Below are 8,914 nucleotides of genomic sequence, written 5' to 3'. Positions count from 1 at the left end.
ATGTAAGTAGCATAAACCTATTTTTTTTTCCTGTGACATATACAATTGTGAGATCAATTGAATATGTCTGGGGGAAGAAGAGAACAGCAAAGGGCAAATGATCAAATTAAAATGCAAAGTATAGAATGAAATTCTACTGGCAGGTTTTTTTGGGAGGAAAAAAAAGAATTAGAATTCATGCTGAACTGAGCAAAATTACAGTCTTTCAGCATTGTCCAAATACCCTGAGGCTGAAACTGAAATGGCAAGAGAAACTAATTTTTTTAAGTTGGACAAACTGCTGATGTTAATATACTTGAAGGTTGTTTAGCAGACTGATATCCTCAAATATATTTTATACTTCTAATAAATTTTCAGGTGTGCATAGGCTACTTTTTTAACCTATGTATAAAAGCATATCTGCATCTACAATTCATACATGCTTAAGTCTCCATGAAGGCTGTCAACGTCAATTTTGAAGGTATTGTAAAGGCTTTGGAATGCGCTTGAATAGTTTTGACCTGATGCTGCTGTGTGCTGTAAGTAAAGCAAGTCTGTAACCAAGTGTTTTCTATGTGTCAGTACAAAAGCTGTGTATTGTGATATTAGTTGAGATATTGTTAATATCTCTTGCAGAACATTAATGTTTATTTTTTTGAGGAAAATCTTTGTTCAATGTGGTGCAATATCTAAGCATGAAATTCTTATTCCTGTTTGCTCTCTGACCCTCCAGAGATGCCCTTGGTATGTGCAGGAGCAAAGAGTGAATAGTGCTAGTACTAAACTCGTGGCTAAATATTTATGGCTTTTTATTGACTGACAGGATTTGGTCATCTCCTTTCTTAGGCAACTTTGTCCCACCATGGCTCTCCCAGAGTCAAATGACTCAAAATAGCATGATGTTTTTTATGGCCAGAACAAGAAATGATGCCAGTAGGATAGGCTGTTCCTCAGTCTAGGAAATTCCAAGCCTCTCTATTAAAGGTGCTTGGGTAGGTGCACAGTAACCTTTCCTACAGCCACAGTATATGTAAAGATATATTATCCATTTACAAAATCACAGAATGGTTGAGATTCGCAGGGACCTCTAGAGATCATCTAGTCCAACCCCCCTGCTCCAGCAGGGACACCCAGAGCACGGGGCACAGGGTGGCATCCAGGTGGGTTTGGAAGATCTCCAGAGAAGGAGCCTCCACAGCCTCTCTGGGCAGCCTGTGCCAGGGCTCTGCCACCCTCACAGGAATGAAGTTCTTCCTCACATGGAGATGGAACTGCCTGGGTTTCAACTTACACCCACTACCCCTTGTCCTGTCACTGGCCACCATCTTCCCTCCCTTCTCCCCTCAGGTATTTAGACATGTTGATCAGATCCCCTCTCAGTCTTCTCCAGGCTAAATAGGCTCAGGTCGCTTAGTCTTACCTCATTCTATAGATGCTCCAGTCCCTTCATCATCTTTGTGGCTCCAAGTTGGACCCTCTCTAGAAGCTCCCCATCCCTCTTGTCCTGGGGAGCCCAGAGCTGCCCCCAATACTCCAGTTGCGGCCTCCCCAGAGCTGAGCAGAGGGGCAGGAACCCCTCCCTCAGCCTGCTGGCAACGCTCCTCCTGGTGCAGCCAGGAGCCCATTGGACTACTTGGCCATGAGGGCACATCATTTAGTTTTGTTTCATGTTGTAGCTATGGATGATCTTTCTACATGTATGTTTTTCTGCATTTCAGGTTCCTACCCTTGACCTCTTTATTTTTTGACAATAAGACCTACACATTTCTGTTAAACATATTTGTCCTGCTCTTCACTGAATGCCTCACTTTAGGGTAATCAAGGATAAATGAATGACATTTTGAGACAAGAAGAAAAAATGAATGCTATGCATGAGCCTATCCAAGCTTCCTTTTTATATGTTTTTCTCTTTTCAAGGCAAGAGTCTGTATTGGTCATCTACAAGGCTAAAACAGTCACTCTTTTCAGTGTCAAACTGCCAGATTGTCTAGGCATCTGTTGGATCGTACTTACAGCACACACATGTACCACAATAGTAAATAAAGCAAACTCTACTTTTCATAATTCACTATCCAAGCTGTTTCCTAAGGGCATCCTTTATAAATGTATATGACACTTTGAAGAAACTCAACTTCCTGTAGTCTTATTGCCTAGCAAAAAGGATGTCAGGTGTCTTATCGCTCAATGATTCTGCTGGGCAGCATAAAAATTTAAATTGGATACACCATGCTTGGCTATTGATATTGCTCACAGCAGTCATCCCCAGGGAAAGTAATTTCATTAATGACCTTCCTGTAAAAAAAAGAAAAAGATAATCCTCTTTGGCTTTACTGAGAATAAATACTAATAACCTGCAGTTCAGAGGATCTTCCTGGCCTAGCTCTTTGCCATTAATTTAGTCTCTGCATGTGCATGTACTTTATAGTATTTATCACCTAAGCATTATTACCAGCTTTATGGCAAAAATGATTATGTCCATATTTCTTGGTAATTTAACTTCTGCATTGCACCACCACTTACATTTGGGTTTTTAATTGTATAACACTTTGCTTAAGTATCCTCAGCATTCAAACTGCTCAAGCTAATGAGTCACTACACACTACTTCCCCTAAATGGTTTTTTTCATTCACTGAATTCATGTGAAGTTTATTTTGGAGGGTGTGAGTAAATGTGTGGATGTCCTGTGAGTTAATTAGTGCTTTTTGCCAGTTTTGTTCTCAGGAACTTTTGAAGCCATTGAGTTGATCATTTTATCTAACAAATCTTACATATTACTGAAGAAAGATATTCATTTCTAATATAACCTAGAAGATATCTCCCTTACTTGTTTTTGAATGCAAGTTATATATATTCTTGCATTGTTCCTCTGAATGTAGAAGGTCAAGGTATATAAATTATCCCTGCAGCTTAAGAATCTGTAATTGCTGCAATGAGAAATGTAACTGTGTAGAGTAAAAGATGTAATTTACATTTTAAGTGAAATTTTGTGTAAGAATAGTGCAGGGTACAGGAATTTCATGAAAAGAGAAGAGGTGAGTATAGGTGAGACTTTCAAATCCCCAGTTTATTTAGAAAAATGAGTACTCAAACACTTGCATTGCAGAGTGTTCCTAGTGGTCATCAGTGCTGTGTGGAAATGTTATTTTAATTATTTTAATGGTGGATTTTAAAGGTTATGTTCTTTCTATCATATGAGAACAGGTTATTTAACTGTCTAAAGAGATTTAATGCAGATACAACTGATTAGCTCTTGTGCTAGAAAAAGTTATCTGATGTATTCAAGACTGCTTTAATTTTATACTTTTCATTAAATTTGCCTATGCAAGTAAGATGTGCTGATGCTAAGAAGAGTTTTGATTCTGTAGAAACGGAAATAAAACTTCATAATTCTTTTTATTGATCCCTGTTGTCTTTTGGAAAGAAACACAGTACAAGTATTAAGTAGCAGTAGTCAAATTCTCTGTGAAATAGCAGTAAGAGTGAAAACAGGTGTAAAGAACTAAGCTGCTTTGTTTTGATTTCTTCCTAATAGAAACCTGTAAGTTGCTGACTAAAGAAAAACACAATTTTGGGAAATTGTTCCAACACATTTCTAGTCAGATATATTCACACATATTTTTATTATTGAAGTATAGGATTAGCTGTGTTAATGCTCCAAATGCTAAGGCTGTATAGAATTTGCTTGCAGTGTAGGGCCATAGTGAAGGTTTTGAAGCTTTGCCTTGCAGGTTTCGCCAGGTATAAGGACATTTCACCCTAATGCAACAAGCTCGGGCAAAGGGAGGGCACCGTTATGTTGCTTGTGCACCACAGTCGAGGGAACAGGTTTTATTTGTGGTTATGACTCTTCAGGATACACAGCAGAGATTTATTGTAAAGGAGATGCACGGAAAACTCTTATTTTAAAGCCTCTGACATGGTTCTAATATTAGTCCTTTAATTTAGTGCTATGCCTAATAGTAGTCCTAATTTGGTGGCAAACCTACCATGACCAAAGCAGCCCCCGAGGTGTTCCAGCAAGCAACCCATCGGCTGGGCAAGCAGGAATCATCTTCCTCACCTTGTTCTGTTCATCACAAATTCTCTCGTTTTTCGCATGTGTTTTCTGGCTGGAAAGCAAAGTAAGAGGCTCCCAGAGGAACCAGATGCCAGTGCTAATATAGGACCTTGAAGGTGGAAATTGTTTGCAGCCCAAATTTGTTTGCAATTAGAGGGGAAAAGGCCATTTGGCACAACAAGCCAGTGCTATGAGGTTTATTCATCTCAGCCTCCTCCCTATTCTTTCTCTGCATCTTTCAATTAATTCCCCATAGAAATAATCTGTTTTCTTGAACTCATTTATAATATTTGCTTTAATGGCTTTCTGTAATCATTTTGCATGTGTTAACTGAAGTATAAATACTTGAAGAACAGCATGTGGTTTTGGCCATGGAAAGCTGTTATTTTAATGGAAGTCGTGTGGCTGTAGCCACATGCATCACTGTCAGAGTGTAGGGGTAAAAATGATACTTCTGTTTAAGAAGTATCTCTTAGCTCTAGGACAGATTCACTAATTTTATCTTTTTTCTAAAACACTGAGATTACATTTCATCCCTGTTGAAATGATCTCCATCTGCAACATGAGAACCGTTAGTTACAAGCTTATTAATTGATTATCTTACTAATTAGAATATGATTGCTGTTGTATGGCTTCAGATTAATTTTAAACTACTTGAATTATAAAAAAAATACACACAGATTGCATCTATTGCAATTCTGAATACAAATATAATAGGGAATGATAGGAATACTAATTAGCATTTTAATTAGTCTTTCAGCGCAGAAATGAGTGTAGATATAACACATGGTGCATCAAAATGTTCCTGTTTGGTGTTTTGGTAAAGTCATGAATCGTTAAGGGTAAGTCGAACTGTGTAAAGGAGATGACTGTGGCAAAATTGGTTAGTCTACATCTCAGTGTGTTATACTGCATTGAGCTGAATATCTAGGCATGCAAAATGTTCATACAAACTTACCAATTATGCTTGGATTTGGCCTTAAGAGCAAACTTATACCTTACATTTTTAATATATATAGTGGGACAAGCTGTTCTTATGGGATCTCAAATGGCAAACCTCTAGGACAAGGTCCATGTGCTGAGATGTGAATTTGTAGTTCAGCACATTGAGGACTTCCTCTAAACCATCATTGTGGAGGTTGCTTAAATCTCACAGTTGGCCTTCAGAAATAGAGAGAATCTATAGAATTGTTATTGAAGAATATATTTTGCTGTTGTGAGGTGTTTGGCATTTTTATAGGAAACTAGAATTGCTTTTTAAAAAAAAAAAATGCTGACAGGCTGAGAAGTTGTCAGAAGCCCCAATTCCTCGTCTCATCTACTGATATTTAGGCTGACAACTTCTGTTAGCTGGGGGCATCCGTGTCAATAATTAACAAAGAACAACCCAAGGAGATGTGTGAGTGAGCACCGGTGCAAAACCACACCAAATACTGCAGGGTTGTCATCTTGTTGAATGCTGTTTGCCAGCAAATTAGAAATGTTTGCCTTGAGACATGTGAAATGTTGATGCTTGTGTTGAGGGAAGATATCCTTATAGTGAAGATACTGGTACATCAACTGTGCAGTGCTTCCAAGGTCTGCTTTCCTCCTGCAAGAGTTAGCTATGTGAAATAATTAGCTATGTGAAATAATTTAGTATAATGCTTGAAAGATAAGCATATCAGAGTGACTGGAAGCTGGATGATTTACCCCCTCTCAGGGCTCTTCTAGCAGAGTAAGTGGGCTTTTAAATTCACTGATGTGACAGTAACATCTAACGTAAAACCTCTTTATGCTGCTTGAGCTGTGTAAAGGGACCACTATGTTGTTGGAGATTGGACTTATCCCACTAATTCCTTTCCTGTGTTTATGTTTAAACATATGTAAGGAGCATTGAGAATCTAAAAGTTATATATACAAGTTTGGCATATCTATTTTCTCTTTTAGCAAGGATTTTAATTTGTCTACTGTGCCAGGAAGATGCTTTAGACTATTAGCTATATTTTAGTTCAGGCTGTTTTAGTTTCCTGATCTTTTTTTGTAGCAACGATGTGCAGACCTATGTTACTACAGGTAACCCGTGAAACGCTTTACTAAGTATCTCCTGAACAGAAAGTGGGTCAGTTTTCTGGCGCTAAGCCATTAATCTAATGAAGCACATGGTAATTGCAAACAGTCAAAGTACGAGCCGGTACAATTCCCCTTAATACTAAAAATCCCAAGATGCTGAACCACCAGATATAAAATTCTGTAACTTGATGCTTATGTGAGTTCAATAGCCTATTTTGTAATGCATTTAGGTCTCAGAAGGATACAGATTGATGATATTTGGTACCACATTCTCTGATCAGCACTTACGAGGTGTTTCTTAAATTTTTCTTGCCACTTGCTGTCTAGTCAATTGGAAAAATCTGTCCTGAGAGTAATTGAACATTGCCCCAGATTGTCATTGAGTGATTTACAGAAATACTCTTTGATTATAGTCCCAGATGGTTTTATATTTTACTGGCCATCATATTGCACTAGGGGGAAAAAAAAAATCAGCTGTGGGAAATATATAATTGGCACAGTTTATTCCAAAAAATTATGTCCATTTCTTTAGGCAATCTCCTGCAAGATTAAAATGCCATGAATCACGACTCATTGGGAATATGATGGCCTTACACGGCCTGATAAACTGTATCAAAATGTTTATTTTTGCCTTTGTGGTGCCACTTTTCCAGGGGAGATAGAAAGATCACTCCTTATAGGTACGATTAATTCTGCTGCTATAGATGAGTTATTGTATTTTGGTCTTTTTTTGGGATTGTGATATCCTGATGGAACTCAATTGCAACTGGAGGAAAGTTAAGAAGCTTTTTCCTTTTCGGCTTAATGGTAAAAACCTCTTAAATTTAAATAATCACTTCAAAACAAAAGTACTTTTTCACTTGATGGAGCACATGCAGTCTAGCAAGTAGTAATAACCAAATTAAAACCTAAGGTAATAATTATAAATGGACTCACTATTTGGGTATTATAAAAGAAAGCAAATACTTAAGAGAAATTGCTCATGGCTGAAGGGATTAAAAGTGCTTAAATTAGCATAAATGAACAAGAATCCTTAAGGAAGTAAAATCTGCAGAAGTCATTTGAGAATGAGAGAAAGGAAAATTCTGAACTTAGAGCACTCATCAGCACCTTCTGTGAAGATACAAATGATCTGTGTGAAGCTGGAGGAGCTGCTGACGGTGGTGGTCTAGTCTTTTGCAAAGAGATCTTCTAGTGCCTATTCTGGCAATGACAAGACATTATAAGGGGTTTATGGGATTTTTGCCTGCTGCTTTTTTAATATTCACCTAGGAAGAGCAAGAAAATGCCTGTAGAGAGAGCAGAAAGCCTACTATGAGGAAAGAAAAAAAAAAGAATTCACGTGAGAATTGTGGTTCATATAGAAAATGAATATTTTTAGGCATTGAGTTGTGGGAAGTGGGTTTTCCCACATGGTTTTTTAACTAGCTAAGAACATTTTGGAAATGGGTATCATAGCAATGTCTTGATGTATCAGTTAAGAAATCGCCAACTGTCAACTACTGGCTCTGGAGTGCAGTATTGTGATAAATAGGACATGTTTCCATTCATTAGTTAATTAAAGTAAAAAATGAATGGACTATTGAGTAAGAGCAGAAAATAAGTGTAGTTGTGCTTGCATGGGCTGGGGTTCAAAAGCAGGTGTTTTTATCTGACATTTCTCAGCAGAAATCCTACTCTTAACACTTAGGTTAAGAAGATTACTAAAGTGGAAGACAGACTTCTTCAATAAAACCTCATTAAAAATGTATGTTAATGTGAGCCAGGAACCAGGAGCTTAAAGTGTGGGTTAATTTCTTTTCTTGAGACCATGTGCCAAAAATACCTCAATTTTGAACAATATTCTAAGATAGTGGATAAGTAAACAATCCCAGAATTAGACCTATAAAATCTAAACAAAAGCTCAACATTTCCACCAGTTGGAGTACAATGACCTACACTACATTTTCCATTTCTATCCCAGTTACTGCTATAATTTGCTGGCAGAGGCTGAGACAGGGGCTTTGCAGCCAAGACTCTCCCTGTAGGCAGTAAGCAGTTTACCTGAATGATGTGCACTGCTTCTGCCAGCTTAGGGCTTTGAGTCTGAAATCTTGTGTGTGTTTTTTTTTTTTTTTTTTCTCCTCAATATTTGGTCGTTTGCACAAAAGCAAAATACGCTTGCAGCTGTGCCACGAGGCTGCTTCCTCCTCAGCTGGGGCCAAGAAATCACAGCTGTGTCAAGTGGCATGTATCACAAGCCACTAGGCAAGGGGATATTTTTAAAGTATTTAACTCCTCAGCTACGCAGTGATCAGAAAATAATCATAGAATCATAGAATCATAGAATGCTTAGGGTTGGAAGGGACCTCTAGAGATCATCTAGTCCAACCCCCCTGCATACGCAGGGACACCTAAAGCACGTGGCGCAGGACTGCGTCCAAGCGGGTTTTGAAGATCTCCAGAGAAGGAGACTCCACAACCTCTCTGGGCAGCCTGTTCCAGTGCTCTGTCACCCTCACTGTTAAGAAATTTTTCCTTAAGTTCCTATGGAATTTTTGATGTTTCAGTTTCCGGCCATTTCCTCTAGTCCTATCAGTGGCCACCACTGAAAAGAGACCATGACCGTCCTCTGCACTCCCTCCCTTGAGGTATTTATATACACTGATTAGATCCCCTCTCAGCCTTCTCTTCTCCAGGCTGAACAGGCCCAGCTCCCTCAGCCTCTCCTCATAGGGCAGATGTTCCAGGCCCCTGATCATCCTTGTAGCCCTGCGCTGGACTCTCTCCAGCAGCTCCACATCCCTCTTGTACTGTGGAGCCCAGAACTGGACACAGTACTCCAGA

At 38.7% G+C, this 8,914-nt stretch overlaps 1 long non-coding RNA gene across 1 annotated transcript in view; it reads right to left on the bottom strand.

Annotated features, from left to right (window-relative positions):
- Window positions 1–1,201: 1,201 nt before the first annotated feature.
- Window positions 1,202–8,914, bottom strand: part of LOC148594665 (uncharacterized) — a 73,754-nt gene continuing 66,041 nt past the window's right edge. Inside the window, exon 2 of the long non-coding RNA XR_015913382.1 lies at window positions 1,202–1,250. This is a non-coding gene — a long non-coding RNA (uncharacterized LOC148594665). The remainder of the gene's footprint in view (window positions 1,251–8,914) is intronic.

This window comes from Tinamus guttatus, unplaced genomic scaffold, assembly GCF_059628265.1.
Source record: "Tinamus guttatus ecotype Peru unplaced genomic scaffold, ASM5962826v1 Tinamus_guttatus_pri_ptg000215l, whole genome shotgun sequence".
NCBI classification, from domain to species: domain Eukaryota; kingdom Metazoa; phylum Chordata; class Aves; order Tinamiformes; family Tinamidae; genus Tinamus; species Tinamus guttatus.
Note: the sequence above shows the minus strand (reverse complement) of the source record. Positions and strands in the feature narration are given on the sequence as shown.